The sequence below is a fragment of the Eumetopias jubatus genome, unplaced genomic scaffold (assembly GCF_037043125.1).
Source record: "Eumetopias jubatus isolate StellerSeaLion01/CBP00866 unplaced genomic scaffold, mEumJub1_p1.0 scaffold_9, whole genome shotgun sequence".
NCBI lineage: Eukaryota > Metazoa > Chordata > Mammalia > Carnivora > Otariidae > Eumetopias > Eumetopias jubatus.
This window is the reverse complement of record NW_028274815.1, coordinates 86,743,691-86,761,787: the sequence shown is the minus strand read 5'-3', so window position 1 is coordinate 86,761,787 and position 18,097 is coordinate 86,743,691. Positions and strand designations below refer to the sequence as shown.

The 18,097-nt window shown below is 41.0% G+C and overlaps 1 pseudogene; it reads right to left on the bottom strand.

Moving 5' to 3' along the window:
* Positions 1-9,117: 9,117 nt before the first annotated feature.
* On the bottom strand, positions 9,118-10,606 carry LOC114199392 (WD40 repeat-containing protein SMU1 pseudogene; annotated as a pseudogene).
* Between the last annotated feature and the right edge of the window lie 7,491 nt (positions 10,607-18,097).

The following is an 18,097-nucleotide window of genomic DNA, read 5'->3' as shown; positions in this document are numbered from 1 at the left end:
TAAGCCTTGGAGAGATACTGATAGAAGTGTGTGGGAGGTAGACAGATGCAGTTTAAATACAGTTAGATACTGCCCAACCTGCATCTGAGTATGTTTACAATGCTCACTCCACCTTATGAAAATTAACTAAGGAGGGCTTTAGGCAGAGAGGTTGGTAGTGATGCCTTCAAGAGAAGGAAGTCATCTAAACCTCTACCCAAACTAGGGGGAAATGACCAGGTGTGGTCTGCATCCTTCAGTGTCTTTAGCTTAGAAAAATGGAGCCATCGTGTGTCCTTTTATATGTTGTAGGAGTTTTGCAGTGAATCTGGGGAACAATATCACAACTGCACATAAAATGATTCTTTGCTGTGGTTGCTTTCTCTGGTGCATAATGGCTTTCAGAAATCTCATGGGAAGGAGGGCCCAGTCAGATCACACTAGAATTCAGGCATTCCTGGCTCTCTTCATCAAAATGTCATCACCATACTGCTTCTGATTGCCATTTCAACTGTAAAACTTACTCTGGATGAGGGATTAAGGGAGCAGGATTGTCTGCAGCATTTCCTGGCATGAGAGAAAAAGAAGTGAGAGGGCAGACAGCAGGACAGATCTTATTTTCCACCAGTATTTAGAGTGGCCCCAAGGGAAGAGCTTCATCCATCCTGGAAGAACAAAAAGCATAAGAAGTAGAGAGAGAGGGCGCCTTGGTGGCTCAGTTGGTTAAGCGACTGCCTTCAGCTCAGGTCATGGTCCTGGAGTCCCTGGATCGAGTCCCGCATCAGGCTCCCGGCTCGGCAGGGAGTCTGCTTCTCTCTCTGACCCCCCCCCTCGTGCTCTCTCTCTTTCATTCTTTCTCTCAAATAAATAAATCTTTTTTTAAAAAAAAGAAATAGAGAGAGAACTAGAAGAGGATTCACTAATTATGCTTTCAACATTAAACCCTAGAACACTGAGATTGAAAACTGACCCTAATGGGTCACTCTCCCTCCTTCCTGTAGGATTCCTACTGAGAATTAGGGCAGGGTGAAAAATATAGAAGATTGGAGTTGCATGGGGCAGAGACCTTGCCAATCTTGTTCAATTGTTCTATCACAAGAGCCAAACCCAGATCCTGACACATGGGAGGCCCATTATGAGTATTTGGTTACATTTTGAATGAATGATCTCTTTCTCCTAAAGGCTGACAGGAACCTGTGTAGATAGACTTACTTACTTGAGTTTTACCAAAATGGCTTTCCTTCCACACTTACTGACTCCTTCCCTTACCAGTGTAAGGTTATCATTTGTAGTAGACCCAAGAAGAAAGCATAGCTTAAGATCGTTATCTCTGGAGAGATTCTTCTTTTTTTTTTTTAAGATTTTGTGTATTTATTTGACGGAGAGTGAGAGAGCACAAGCAGAGGGAGTAGCAGAGGGAGAGGGAGAAGCAGGCTCCCCGCTGAGCAGGGAAGCTGATGCGGGGCTCGATCCCAGGACTCCGGGATCATGACCTGAGCTGAAGGCAGACGCTTAACCATCTGAGCCACCCAGGTACCCCTCTGGAGAGATCTAAAAGAAGCCAATGGGAAATACTCTCCCCTTTTGTACATAAACAGATCTATTGCTATACTTCCTCAGGAAGCTAGTAGACATCAAAACCTATGTCACATTTGTCTTTTCCATAAAAGGTGTGTTTGTACAATAATGCCTGCAGGCACATGCTGAAAGCATGTATATGAAATATGCACCTTATATTCATCATTCTGTTTGTGTGTGTGTATGAGGAATGAAAGAAACTCATGTCATATACCTAACAAAGCTCTAGGATGAATGGAATAATCTCTGGCACCAGTCACAGGGGCTCTGTCACTGTTCATCCACAGGAGATTGCTTCCCCTTTACTTTCTTTTCATTTATTTTTCTCACCTTTCCTTTCATTTTCATGCTTTCCCTCTTCATTTTAATTTTTCTTTCTTCTTTTTTCTATTCTATTTTCCTACCCTTTTAATTTCAGGTCTATTCTGGAATACTGCAACTTTTGTTCCCCACTTCCAAAATCACCCATGTAGAGTTCAGTCATAGAGCGGGATGCTCAGCTCTACATTTAGTATGCACCTGCTAAAGAAATCCTCTTCCCATGAAGGGACAGGAATTTTCTCCATGAGATTATGCTTACATAGAGTTATGTGTTTATTTTCTGATTCTTACCACCAAACTTACAAGCTACATAAGAGCAGTTTCTGGAACTGTCCCTAGTATGTATAGCCACTGAAAGAATATTTGTGGAATAAATGAATAGATACTGAATGCCTACGCAGATAGACATGGTGAGTTTTACAGCTTGACGTAAACAGATGTGGTCTATCTGCATTTGTGCCATCTGTATATGATGATCACCCAGCAGCTTTGAAAAGACTCCATTGAATTTGAAGAAAGCAAAGCCCTCACATTCCTTTCTTCTCCATCTCTAGGGGCTTGCTCAGATTTCTCTAAATCCACAATTTGTGTTGTGCCAGGTCATGACTATTTATCTCTGTGATGAATACTTAATGTAAATGGTAAGCCATTCTGAGAGAGCCTGGCATCCGTACCCACTGAGAAGGCCAGCGAGAAGCTTGTGAAGCACTGATGTCAAAGGCCATTAACACAAATGAAAATTAACATTTTTCATCAAGGTATAATAGTGTGCCACCAAACAGGCCAACCACTGTGCCACCTGTTTATAGAAACACATTGCTAATCAGTCAGTAAAATCCTGTAATATCTGTGCTTCTGCATATTTACTTTTCAGCCTTTTGAGAGCATTAGATTAGTCTCAATTAGTAAAGCTAATGCTTGCGGAAATATTGAACATTTTAATTTAATGGAAAACACCCTGCTGGGTGAGAAACATAATTTCTATCTGGAGCTGTAGGCTCCATGTCTTGAAAGGTTAAGCACAGGTTTATTGCAATTCAAGACACTGATGTTGACATATTTTTTTGCATTTCTTACAAATCATTAAAAAGCTTGATATTCATTTCTCCTGTGATGAAGCTCTATCAAGAAGGTAATGATCTAATGTGTGCATTTGAATTTTATCTTTTCTCCTGTTGAAGCAACAAAAGGGAAGTTGCTGCATCTTGAGTGTTCTCTATCATGTAAATAGTTTCCATACAAATAAAACAGTAAAATATAACCCAGCAACAATAATGAAACAGTCGCTCCTTTTCCTCATGATAGCCTGTACATTCTTGGCTCTGTCTTTCATTGCTCCTGTTAGCTCTGTTTTATTAGTGTGCCTGAGGCCTGATTTCCAATGGGAGGGCTTGAATAATGGAATGACAGTAGAATTCTAGCTCCTTGTGATTTACATGCCAGCTTTATTGTTGATAATAAAGTGAGAGAAATAGACACAGGTAATGAGAAAATACATTTTATTTATTGGCTGATGTTTATATGTGGAGTATTGCAGGGGTTTAGATTTTTAGCCATAACTAACCTTCCCAAAGTTGGTGATTGACAGTCTCCAACCTTCCCATGGATTGTGACAGCTGGAGGTAGGCAGGTGGGTTGTGGCATGTAGAAATGCATAAAAAGCATATAACCATCAAAAGATAGTACCCAAGTAATCAAATACAAGATAAATTAAATGTCATAAAATAAAAGTAATCATTTATTTTCACCCATATGATTGTGAAGGTCACAATGACACTTTGTGGTATCTATGAAAAAAAGATATCAAATGAAAATAGGAAAAAGGTCTGATGTTGGGGCTCAGGGGGAGTGAAAGAGAGGAAAGTAACTGGACTGTGCCCTGTGGGAGTTCCTCATCTGAAAATAAAGAAGTCTGAATGTCTTGACACTGATCTCTGGTGGGGTTTGGACAATGGGGGATAGCAGCAGGAAATACGAGGCAGGGAGAAGGATGACCAGCAAACCAACAGCACAGACAACACGGAAATCCCCTCCAACACCATTCCTTAGAGGAACCACTCGGCCACAGGGTGGCCACTGGGCATATAGACCCCAACTCACTGCCTTTTGTGGATGGACACACACTTCAGTTATGGATTTGACTTCCCTACCATAGGTCTCCTGTTAGAAACACTATTCTTGCATTTAAAGGAATCCTTATTCATTGCCATACTACATTACCTCTGACCAAGGGATGTACTTTATGACAAAGAAAGTGTAACATGGGCTCCCAATGGTGGGATTAACTGGTTCTCCCCTGCACCCAAAATTCATATGTTGAAATTATAATCCCCAAATGATGGCATTGGGAAGTGGGGCCTTTGGGAGCTAATTCGATCCTGAGGGTGGAGCCATCATGACGGGGTTAATGCCCTCATAGGAGGAGAAAGAGAGAGCTTGTTTTCTGTCTCTGGTCTCTGCCATGTGAGGACAGTGACAAGAAGATCCCGGACAAGCCAGGAAGAGAGCTCTCTCTAGGAACTGAATTGGCCAGCACCTCAATCATGGACGCCTACAGATCTATGAGAAATAAAGTTTTGTTGTTGAAGTCACTGAGTCTATGGCCTTTCTACAGCAGCCTTAGTTGACTATCAGGCTCCAAGAAATCTTTGGCTATTTAGGCTCTTCCCTATGAATTTTAAGAGTGTTTTTTTTCTCCATCTGTAAAAAATGCCATTAGGATCTTGACAGGGATTACCCTGAATCTGTAGATGGCTTTAGGTAGTATTGACATTTTAACAATATTAATTCTTCCAATTCATGATCTCAGTATACTTTTCATTCATTTGCATTTTTTTATTTTCATCAAGCTCTTATAGTTTTTAGCATGGAGATCTTTTACATCCTTGATTAAATTTTATTGTTTTTGATGCTATTGTAAATGGGATCAATTTCTTTATTTTTTTTTGAAATTTCACTGTTAGTGTATAGAAATGCTATTGATTTTTGTATGTTAATTTTGCAATCTGTGACTTTACTGAATTCACTGATTAGATATAACAGTCTTTGGGTTGAGTTTTTAGGATTTTCCCCATATAAAATTATTTCATAGAGATATTTTACTCCTTCTTTTCCTGTTCTGATGCTTTTAATTAGTTTTTTTCTCACCTGATTGAATATGAATGTTACACATACATTTTCTGCAATGGTTTAAAATCCCCCAAAGTATATTTTTTTGAACAGAGGGATGTAAAAATTATAAAGGCAATCATTTTAATTAATCAACAGGAAGAAAACTTATTAGTGCTAGACATAATCTACAACTTTGAGAAGCTCAGTGTATGATTTTTCTGTAAATGTACCTTGTCCTGGTATTGTTCATGAGAAACTTACAGACCAGTATAGGATACAGACAGGTAAACAGGTAAACTGTGTTCATACACAAATAAAATTACATTAAAAATAAATCATAAATATGAATGAGAAATTAATTACACCTGGGAGATTCAGGTAATGTTTTAGTAAAGTTTAAGGTATAAATACATTCTCTGGGAAAGAACAGAGAAGGACAAGACACCCCTGGAAAAGGGGATAGCATGTGAAAGGTACAGAGGCACAGAAGAGCAGGCTGTTTGGGGAACTACCAATCCTTCAGGTTTTCTGCTTAGTAAAGTTTGAGGAAGAAAATGATGAGAAGTACTGCCTGGGGGCATGAAATGGCAGAATTTCTGGAATAAGTAAAAAACTTGGGTGTTTATTCTCAAGATTTGGAGTTTTTGACAGATTGATCAGATGAGTGACATAATCAGATATGAACTTTTGAAAGCTGTCTCTTGAGGAGCCTAGGGTATGGGTCTGAGAAAGTTGAAATTGGAGAAAATAACCGAGGTGTGTGATGGTAAGAAGTGGAATTAAATCAGTGGCAGGGAGACTAAAGAAGCAAGGAGAGCTGAGGAACTTAGGACAGGAAGGGCTTGGTGGCTGCAGGTGTGGGATGATGACCCCAAGGCTCTGACTTGGGCATTTGCATGGATGTTGGTGCCACAAAGTAGGAAAAAATACCCAGGAAGAGTATGTTTGAGTAGGAGAAGGTACACAATGGGTTCTGCTTTGAATAGGAAGTATTTGAGATGTCTGTGGGGGTTTTCCGTGGAAATGGAACTACCAACGAGATATCTAGATTAAAAAATAAGGCTTTGAGTGGTGCCTGAGTGGCTCAGTCGTTAAGCTTCTGCCTTCGGCTCAGGTCATGATCCCAGGGTCCTGGGATCGAGCCCCGCATCGGACTCCCTCTTCTGCGGGAAGCCTGCTTCTCTGTCTCCTACTCCCTCTGCTTGTGTTCCCTTTCTTGCTACATCTCTCTCTGTCAAATAAATAAATAAAATCTTAAAAAAAAATAAGGAGTTGAGGAATATTGTAGTGTAGGTGGTTGTTAAAACCAAAAGAGTGGATACAATGACCTAGTGAAGATATATATACAAGGGAAAAGGCCAATGACAGAATCCTGTGTTTAAAAGTGGGATAAGCAGGGATCCTGCTTATAGGACCCTGCAAATATAGGATGGACACAAAACTAGGAAGAGAGCCAGAAAACAGTGCTGTCATGGAGTGCAAAGGAGGAGGCCACTGTGAGAATTCGGTTGGGGCGCAACAAAATGAAATTCCTGAAAAAGACCAAAGAAGGCAAAGATTGGAAGTATGATGAGATCTGGTTGAAAGGAGTTTTTGGTGGCCTTCCTACGAGGTCCTTTCAGGGCATGACATTGCATGACAGATTCAGGCATGAAGAGTTAATGAAGCAGAGCCAGGGTAAGCTAGTTCTTTGGGAGGCTTCGAGGAGGAGGCAAGGAGAGAGCAGGCTCCTATTCCCCTGGGCACCCCCAAACTCAGAGCCAGTTACCTCCACAAAGGCCATGGCACTAACCTCCCTCTTCTGCTCTCCCTTGTCCCCCAAATCCAGCCTGTATGACAGCATCATATTATTATTTCTAAAACAAGCAGGTAATTTTCCTGCTCCAAACCTTCACAAAGTACATTCATTACTGGGAGAAGACAGCCAAACTCTTCAGCTTCTCACTGAGTTTAGCTGCACTCCACTTCTCTAAATTTCTGTTACCTTCTCCCTTCTATAAGCATGTGAGGTCAGCAAGGAGGTCCCCTTTCCATTATCTGATCAGTTGGCACTCTCTTCCCTCTGCACCCACATTATATCATTCCCTCCACTGGGCATTTCAAAGAACTTCCTGACAACCTGTCCCACACTACCTGCTCTTTCCTCTCTCCAGAGCTGAGAATGGCCCCATTCATAGCTATTACTTGATCCTGTCCTTAAGGGGAATTTCCAGAGCATTGATTTGAAGTGAAATGAGTCTACATCAAATCCACTTGATTTTATAGTCGGGTCTGCTCTAATGAAATGTATGCACTTCAAAAAACAACAGTGCTATGCAAAACTGCACAACAAATTCCACAGGGTTTATGGGAATAACGGGATTAGGCCACAACACTCAAAACCTTCATCTCAAAAGGGTAGGAGGAAAAAAGTAAGAATCTAATAAAAATAATAACACCATTTTGCACATGTTCAATGATCAAGAAAAACATACAAACCACAATAAATATGGCATTGTACCTTGAAAAAGTCCCAGGCCAAGCTGCATGGGAGTGTAGCTTGTGAGTTAGAGCGGGAGAGTGATGGGGGAGAAGAAAGGTGATGGGAGATCAGGTGGAAAGTTGTAACACAATGCAGAAACATGCTGAGCAGAGGGCATCTGAGGGGTGCATATGTATGCATTGTGTGTGCTCCAACGCAGCTCCTTTCAGCTGGGGGACAGTTTTCTTCTTCACCTAGTGTTTCTATGGATTACATCATGTATAAGCAAAAACAAAACTTGCCTTGTGCTCGGTTCCCTAATGTATCAATCACATTGGAATAGACTTGTGTTTTCAAAACCTGAGTTACAGCAGAACTGACTGTAATTTTTCCCTGACTCCTGCTATCATCCTGGTTACTAAGATTCTGCCCTGTTCCTTGACATGTCCTCCAACTCACACATTTTTGATATACTGTGTGACTGTCTTGATCAGCTATCCATTACCTGAAACTGCTGTGTGTCTCTGAGCTTCTGTTCTGTGCCTGGGGCCCTAACACTTCCTTTTGGGGTCTGTGATTCTCATTGCCCAACTGCCTATCTCCTTGAGTCTGCAAATATCGCCTTCACCTTTCCAGCGGGCTCTTTCTTGCTGGCTTTTCTTGTAGAGAGGACCATCTGCCTGGATAGAACGTGGCTCTCAATATTTGTTTCAAATTAGAATCAACTGGGGAACTGTGAAACATCCCAGGGCTCATTTGGTGTCCCAGAACAATTAGAATCTCTGGGGAGGAGGTTCAAGATCAGGATTTTTTTTAAACGTGTAAAATTTATTAACATCTAAAAACAAAGGAATAGCAAAGAGCTACTGAATATGGAATAATACCTTATTTACAAGTTTTACTGCAGGACGTATGTTTTTTTTAATATTTTATTTATTTATTTGTCAGAGAGAAAGAGAGAGAGTGAGAACAAGCAGGGGGAGCTTCAGGAAGAAGGAAAAGCAGGCACCCCGCTGAGCAAGGAGCTTGATGTGGGGCTTGATCCCAGGACCCTGGAATCATGACCTGAGCAGAAAGCAGACACTCAACTGACTGAACCACCCAGGCATCCCATGAGGTATGTTTTAATCACCATTTCAAATAATTAGAGGAGTACTACTTCTTTCTACAAACAGCAGTATTCACTCTCTAGGTAGAAGTCTACTGAAAACATTGAGTGACTGCCCCAATTAGAAACAGATAAATGAATACCTTAAACAAATAATTAAAAAAGGGTAACTGCTACTTGAACGTGAGATGTCCCAAAATTATTCTTGTGCTTAATTCAGACAATTGCTTAGGAAAGGTAACCCCCCCAAAAAGCAATACATGATTTGGTCTTCATTCAAGTATATGCTCTCAAGCGAGTTTTATTTGTTTTCTTCTCAAGATTTATTTATTTATTTTAGAGAAAGAGAGAGCATGCAAGGCTGGGGAGGAGGGGCAGAGGCAGGAGAGAGAGAAAATCTTAAGCAGACTCCCTGTTGAGCATGGATCCCGAGGCAGGGCTCAATCCCAGGACTCTGAGATCATGACCTGAGCTGAAATTGAATCTGACGCTCAACTGACTGAGTCACTCAGGCACCACAAGTACATGCTCTCAGGCAAGTTTTAAAAGAAAAGAGGAATTAGAGTTTCCAGAGCTTTAGGAGTCCACTTTCACTGTAGGTAGCAATCAGGTTCTGATGAGGGTGATGTGGGATACCAATCACATCTTTCCTGTGAACTGTCAGAGGTCTCTCCAGTTTGCCAGTGACTGTGCTAAGACAGGAGAGCACAGAGTCTTCTTTTACACAGTAGATCCATTTGCCATGGGGAGAGAGCACAGCAAAAAAAATCCCCACCTTCTCTCTTACTAGACCTGAAGCTTCTGACAATCTGCCCTGCCTGTGATGACCACTGTATTTGATCTGTTGCACACCACAAAGTGCTCTGGGTTTTTAGGAAGCAGGATCATACTGTTGATAGTGGTATCTGTTCCTGCAGTGCTGCCCAGGGATTTAAAGGTATTTGACCATTCTGCGGTCTTCATATTCCAGATCTTCACAGTGCCATCAGAGGATGCCCTAATAATATAATCCATCTTGTATAAAAGTTGCTTCATTAATGAAGGAGGAATGGTCATGAAATTCCTTCATGGTTTTCCCAAATTTTAAACCATGAATTTTAATTTTCTGATCACAAGAGGCACTAAGGATCTGACAGCTATCCTTAGAAAAGCTTAGCAAGGGACACCTTTACTGTGTGCCCTTTCAAATCTCCTTAAATCCTTTTCACTGTGAGTCTTCCATACCTTTATCTGTCCATCTTGGGGCCCCATTGCTAACACTTCTGCATCACTGCTGAAGCACATGCAGAGGACACCATCATCCATCATTATAAAGTCATCCTGGGCCTGCTATTTAAGATCCTGCCTGATTTTTCCAGTCATAAAGTTCCAGACTTCAGTGAATCCAACAATAGACCCAGTGACCAAATTCTGACCATTTGGAGAATTGAGCACACTCCACATGTGATTTCTGACCAAACTTAATACACCTGTTCAGTTGTGTAGGAAGCTTCTTTTTCCACATCTTTGACAGTTGCTTTTCCTTGGAACAAACATATGGTCATCCCAGGAGGAAACAACATCTGGTGCTGCTGCCACTTCAGTCTCTGTCCCATCAATGCTTAGAGATGAGATGGAGGCACCACACTGACTTCCCCAGCTCCTGACTACTTCTATCTGGTATTCCCCATGAGAATCACAATAAGATCTGGCCAAGAAGTTCTCCAAATGAACATCTGCTCTGGCTGTGTTTGTTTTAACATGGTCATGGGGTCAGTCTGTCTCAGGAGTGACTTGGCAGCTCCCAATTCATTCAACTCTATCCATTCCAGAACAACCCATTCATAGAGTTCAGTGAGGATTTTGTCTGGCAATTTCAGAGACCATATAGCCTGAAACCAGTATCCCAATGGCTACTATTAATGCCAGCCACTCTCAGTGCTGTCCATGGTATTCAGAAACATAGTAGTCTCTTCCTGCAAGGTAGCTAATGACTGATGTAAACTGTTCTTCTTCAGATACTGCAGGAGAAGATGAATCACATCTGAGGACTTAGCTTTCATTGACATAGTGTTACCTTAATGGGCGCAGAACTCACTCCACTCTTCAAGATCAGGATTTTTGAATACTCCTCTGGTAATTCTAACATGCAGTCCAGTTTCAAAATCAGTGGACTAGAGTGATGTTGCTTAGACTTTTGTGTACATGAGGGCCACCTTGCATTTCATTAGGTCTGGGATGGGGCCCAACATTCTCTATTCTGACAAGCTCCCAGATTTTGCTACTGGCCCAAGGCCCACACTTTGAAAAACAGGGTCTACTAGGCAATCATGCAATGTTTTCCACCTTATGTATCCTCAGGGTGCCATGTTTTATTCACTTTAAAGAGTTTCTTCCCTGGTACTTGCCCCAGTAGGAGGTTGTGATTGGTTATCAGGCCCTAGCTTCTCCCAATGTGGCCCTCAAGCTATAGTCATGTCCCACATATCTTGTCCTCATGTGGTCTCCCGCTCAGATGTCAGGCCTCTCTGGCACTCAGAAACACTGCCCAAGGAGTTAAGCTTATTCTTGACAAGCCAACAAAAGCACCAGAGCTGGAATGCCTTATTATTGTTGCTGCAGAAAATCAGTGCCTTTTTCTCTTAGTTGCTATAGCCATGAAGGTCGTCATAGAATTTTTTTGTGCAGGTAAAGGGACTTTATTATTTTCTCTGGTGGTGGACATTAATCCAAAGTGAGCTCTTTCTGCTTTGGACAAAGGGTAGAGTTGAGATTTGCTGTTCAGAGAAAGTAGCTGGATCACAGCCTTCCCACACTCTGGCTGTCCCCACCTCTGTCTATAGACCTATCTTTTAAAAAATCCCTTAACTATTGGGGCATCTGGGTGGCTCAGTCAGTTAAGCGTCTGCCTTCAGCTCAGGTCATGATCCCAGGGTCCTGGGATCGAGCCCCTTTCGGGCTGCCTTCTCACTGGAAAGCCTGCTTCTGCCTGCCACTCTGCCTTCTTGTGCTCTCTCTCTGTCAAATAAATAAAATCTTAAAAAAAAATCCCTTAACTGTAGCTGCTCATGGCTAAAATCAGGGCACAGGCCCACACAGGCCAGGGCCTGCTTCAAGTGAGGCTCAGAGCAGCAGTTCTTTCACACTCTTGTCATCACTGGAGGGCATCTGCTCCTAAACTTGGAAGTGTGTTGCACCCAGGACAGGGGAAGCTGCTCTCAATCTTTCCATCAGGTGGGCTCTTACCAGCCTGTGCTTCTGCATTCCACAAGCAAAGACTCTGGCAGCACACAGTTTTAATTCTACTCTGTTTTCACCCTAGAAAAGATGTAAACTCAGTCCCACCAGCACCCTGAGTCTGCGTCAGTGACTCCAGGTGGGAGGTAAAAATCAATTATAACCCACCTCATTTACTCCCAGGGTTCCAGCTCTTGCTAGCAAATGTTAATAGAGAGTAAGGGAAAGAAACTATATTCTTATTGATTACCTGTGTACTACCTGAGATAGATTTTAGCCACGTTGAAATTTATTAGGGTAGAGAGGTTTAGATTTACAGAGCAATTTCTGTAGGCAGTACTTACCTGTCTGTGCTAATAATGGAGTGACTAGGCACCTAAAATAATGGAGAGGACTCTAAACAATGCCTCTAGGAACTCAGCAACCTGGCTATTGTTGCCCTTCAAGTTAGAGCCATGCGTAGGAGTAGTCTAAGGTGGTTTGGGTGTGCTCACCAAAGAGAAAAAGAAATAGGATGTCTGAGATTTGGTCAAAAGCAGTTCTGAACAGTAGCTGTCAGATGTCAAGTATGACATCTAAGGGAGCTTATTCAAGAACCAGGACAGACCCAAAGCAAGTGAGGCAGGACATGACCCTACACTTGGGGGGTTCCTTGGGGGAACTTGGGCGGTTCCTTGGGGTCAAGGAGAGGGAGAGGTAAGATGACCTATTAGAGTGCAGGGGTCTGTTAAGGTCATCGGTTTAAAAACTGACAAGAACAGTGTGAGCTGACACCCACTGCCCATCTTTAGAGCAAACATTGTGGTACATTCAGTGACTACTCCTAAGGCTAATTCTGATTCCCTCACCTCCTAGCTGAATGGTCATGGGGCATTTCTTGAACCTCTCTGACCTGCAAATTCTCATATGAAGCAGGGGATGTTAGGGGAATATTCAATAAGTTAAAATGTGTAAAGGGCATGGCACAGGGTCTGGCATTGTTTAATAAATTGCTTAATAAATACTAGTTGTTATTTTGATTGTTTTTGGTTATTTTTTTTACAAGGGATAAATACTATCTACTATTGGTTATTATGGTCAGTGGATTGTGATCTTACTTCACAAAATAAAACCCTAAACCTCCGAGCTTACCAGTGGAAGGAGACTCTCCCATCAGGAAAGGAAAGCTGAATGACAGGTGCCACTCTGTCCCCTACATTTCCTGCCCCTGAGCTCGCCTCCATCATCACTTTGGCCCCTGGTAGGAGTTGAGTAGGGAAATTGTTTGTACTCTCAATATGTGAGCCAAGAGGGAGTCCAAAATTTCCCTGATTCCTCTTGGTAGAAATAGTAATAACCTATGGAAGCTGCACCAAAGGAATAACAAAGGGGAAATTAGGAGAAAAATCAAGAAATAAAAATAAAATCTCAGGGCACCTGAGTGGCTCAGTCGGTTGGGCGTCTGCCTTCGGCTCAGGTCATGATCCCAGGGTCCTGGGATCGAGCCCCGCATAGGGCTCCCTGCTCGGCGGGGAGCCTGCCTCTCTCTCCCCCATTGCCCTGCTTGTGTTCCCTCTCTCTCGCTGTTTCTCTGTCAAATAAATAAAATCTTAAAAAGAAAAAAAAATAAAATCTCAAAAGTATAATCTCTCTGGAACTCCTAAGTCCCACCATTCTGAGTGAGCTATCAGGAAAAGAGAGAGGTCCTCCTGCTACCTTATTCCTGGCCTGTCTCCCCTCTCTAACACATGTCTCCCCAAAGTCCCCTCCCAGATGCCTCTCCTACCCACCCAGGGTTTCCCCGCATATTCTCTCTTTCCTTCTGAGCCATTTCTCTATGGAAGTGTCCGGTACTGCAATACTACCACGCAATTCCACCGTGCGCCATAGAACCTGCATCATATCACAGCACAGCACCAAAGCCACAGTGGTTACACAGTCAGGGTGACACATATGCAATAACCAGCTTGTTTTCTCACATAAGCCGGCTGGCTTTCTTTAGATAATTTGCTAAACTATTTGCCACAAGAATAGCAATTATAATGTATATTTTTCATCAACATTTACAAGTTCAGACCCTAGTGATGAGAAATGAATTTATTCTTACAAAAATATGTCCCCTTTTCCATCCACTTGTAGGGTATGGTGCAGATCCACTTTTGCCCTGGCCACCCTTGGCTGTGATGCATGCAGCTGTGTGGGAGACAGCTCAGATTTCCTGGGTGGCAGACTTTGTCACCAGGTGAACTTCTTGTTGAAACAGATCTGAAGTCCTACTTGTTTATGTTATGCTCATTCATATTCAATTCAATAGCTGTAGCACTTCTACTTGTGTCAGGCATTGTGCAAGGACATGAGTAATGAAGATATGAGAGACATGGGTCATCTATGGCTGCTGACATCTTTTGCATATTGCCTGCACATTTGATAATCTACACCTACCCTGGGCAGATCCTTCTGTAATAATAGTAATAATATTGTATCTAAACTATATTTTCCAGACTTCCTGCAAGCATACACCTTCTTTCTAACTTCCCTGGGAATAGTTGGAGGATTTGCTCTTCCCACAAATGGAATGTATCTTCATTTCTCTCTTCTGGGGTGCTGCAATGAAGCCTCACAGATGCACTCCTCTGAGAACTCCACTGGGGTGACCCTCGAGCTCTTCAGGCTTTTGACACCTGAAATCCATTGCCCTGAGGCTTTGGGATTCCTCCACCAAGATCCTACTTCTACTTCTTCTATGTCTCTTAAAGTTATCTTATTTTCCATTGTTCTGTTGAATCCTTTATATGTTCAGAAGGTGCTTCTTCTACTTAAATTTTGATTCCTAGTTCTCCTTGAAAGACCCTACATCCTTTTTGATTTTCTAGATTGGAACCTCCTTATTAACCCACACACCACAGGCTATAGAACATAGAGAATCCATTAGCATTCTCCCACCATCCAGTGCTACTTTGAAACATTGTTTCTCCTCCTGGAAACTTTCTCTTTGAAGGGAAGGCAGTCCTTAACCAACTGAGCCACGCAGACACCCTCAAAACCTCCCTCTTATCATCCCCTTTTCTTGTTTCCATAATTGGAACAACTTTCTGGAACTCCTCTTTATTCTTTGAAGGCTTTCTTTTTTTAAGATTTTATTTATTTATTTGGGGGGGGAAGAGAGAAAGCATGAGAGAGAGCACAAGAATGGGGAGGGGCAGAGAGAGAAGGAGAAGCAGACTCCCTGCTGAGCAGGGAGCCCAACGCAGGGCTTGATCCCAGGACCCTCAGATTACCACCGGAGCTAATGGCAGACAGACACTCAACTGACTGAGCCATCCAGGAGCCCCTCATTGAGGACTTATGCAGGGGACTCTCCACCTTTCTTTAATGCTCCAAATTATGCCTTCATTTTAACTTTCATATTATTCAATTGTTGCTTCCCACTCCCACAGCTACATTCTGGATTTTTAGTGGCCCAGACCTTTGACACAACTTCTTAGTTTAGGCCTCTACACTGAAACAGTGCATGGCAAAATTGTTTTTCTAAATGTCAACCTTTCCTGCCTTCTGTCTGCAAACTATCATTCTACTTAGAGATTGCAAACACTGAACAAAAATAACATCTCTACAATAATTAACTTCCACATTATATTTGAAGATATAAATAATATTTTTCTTTCAGGAACAAAACAAGCTTATTTTTAAGCCCCAGAGAAACTCATTCCTTAAGGCCTATTGCCAACCTTTATGTATCATAATTTTGCTTCTTGTTTTATGTCCTAGTTTTATAGTCTGTAGAGTAGAAAAAACAACAACAGAACCAAATATGGTCTTTTTCTTATTTTGCTTATTTCACCTGGGATAAGAAAATATCAAAGATAATTAATGTATGCTGAAGGGTGATGCCCTGCACCTCCAAATTTTTAAAAAAATATTTATCTATTTACTTTAGAGAAAGAGAGAGTGAGGGGTGGGGGGGCAGAGGAAGAGGGAGAAGGAATCTCAAGCAGACTCCCTGCTGAGCAGAGAGCTGACATGGGGCTCCATCTCAGGATCCTGAGATCATGACCTGAGCTGAAATCAACAGTTGGACACTTAACTGACTGAGACATTCAGGTGCCCCTTCACCTGTAAATTTTGAAAGCAATTTGAAGTATGTTTCCATAACATAGATATTCATACCTACTAAAAGAATTCCTCTGGAGTGTGTGTGTCTGTAATATAATATAATATAACATTATATGTATATATGTAACACATTCTGTAGAAGAAATCGCATTTTTAAATTTTATTTTATTTTACTTAATTTCAATTAATTAACATATAGAGTATCATTGGTTTCAGAGGTAGAGTTCAGGGATTCATCATTTGTGATGGAACTAGAGGCAAACACATTTTGAAAAGAATCATTCTTTTGCTGCCCTGAAAGAACAGAGTTCAAATTCCAATAAAGAATCTTAATAAAGAAGCCTGCATTCTCTATTCTCAACTCTGTTAATATAAGATGTTGCTTTGGGCTAATGCAGGTTTAGTTTCACTCAGTCCTGCTCTGCCACCTGCCTCCTCATGGGCAGCATTCACAGAAAGATATCAGCTTCAGTCCTGGGAAGCTCCACAGGAAGAAAAATGGGTTCATGTGACAGCTCTGCCATTTATTTGTCTGTCCCTAGGCAGGTGTTCAGCTTCTATAAGTGATGAGTTTATTAAGGCTCTGCTCCTTCAAAGTCCCCCAAGGGACAGTTTTCTGTCTCTTTGGTATTCTGTGCTCAGTATGTAGCAGTCAAGCAGTCCCTATTTGGCCAAGCTTCTGGTTGTATTCAGCTGTGTCCTTTGTTTGAACCTGCTACCAGGTCTGGTCGGTGAAGGTGCCCTTCTATAAGTGAAGTCTTAGAAATGGAGGCTGTTGGGCCAGTGTGTAATTCATGGAGGTCCTTCCTCCTTGGTCTGGCTGACTTCTAGGTGAGTAGAAAAAATCAAATTGAAGAAATTGCAAAATAAATTAATGCAGTTCAGTAAATACTTGGAAGTAGAAGACATTGACCCTACCAACTCAAGTTAGAGTTTGGGGCCATCTGTGGGTTTCAATTTGGTGTTAATATTCCCTGCCTTCTCAAAGTGTCACTGCTTAATGCTGTGGTAGATTTCTAGAAGTTGCAATAGGAACATTGTTACTAGAACCTCAGAAATCCATACTACATGACTCAGCAGGAGTGTTATTTCCATTTTTTTTTGAAATATATCAAGTGTCAAAAAACACATCCAATATTAACATATGGCAAAATTGGCTGCAGGAGCAGCTGCATCCTTAATATTTTCTCCTTTAGACTGTTCCATTTTTTTTTCAGTAAATTACCCTTGTGGAAGAAAACATATTATCACCATCCACATTTTGATTTATTGTCAATAAGATGACAGCCTAAGACTTACAAATAGTGACAGCCATATCTCACTTTATCTTTTTGCATTGCTGCAAAATAAGGAAATGCAAGTATATATACATATATATTGAAATGTTTATGTATTTGTTGTTACATATTATATATTTCTTTGGTTTCTGGTTGAGATTATATGTGCAATTTTTATAGCAAATTATATGTAACAAAAGAGTGAGTTTTGATATAGTAAAAAATTAGTAGAAGACTGAAAATTAAGATTAGTTACAGCCAATGTGGCCAGTAGAATTAAAAGGAAACTTGCAACTTCTTTTTGCCAAATGGCAATTGATCATGCGAACTTAACCTCTCTGTAAATGAAATAAAAATGTTCTAAGAAGAAATAACATCTGAACTAAGTAAGGGCATTTGTGAGCCCAAAGTAGTGAGATCTGTCTCAGGGCTCTATTTGGATAGAGCAGATTTTAAAATGTGAGGAGTTGGCCTTTAGTAGGCTATAGTATTTTCTAAAGATTTAACTGAAGAGTCAAGGTTAAAATTTTTTTTTTCTTTTCAACCAAATTGTGAGTTGCAGGCCTTTCTTGCATTAATGGGAGGTTAACAAGTCCTGATAGTTTTGTTTGGGGAGTTTTACAAACTCCTGCTGGGAAATGGAACATGGAACCAGAAGCATGAGTTTAGGGGAAGCAGAGGAGACAATAATATATAAGTATATATATTATATATATATAAGTATATATGTAATACACATATTACTGAATCATCATTATAATTAAGTAATCACTTATATATAAATATAATATTTATAACTAAATTTAATCACACATATTTGTATATAATTATAAATATTATATTTTATATAATATGTATATTTATTTAAGTCTTTAATCTTAGGACTATTTCTCCAATGGTTTTAATCAGGTCTATTTATTTTCAGTAGTAGTGAATTTAGGGTTTTATGCTAAA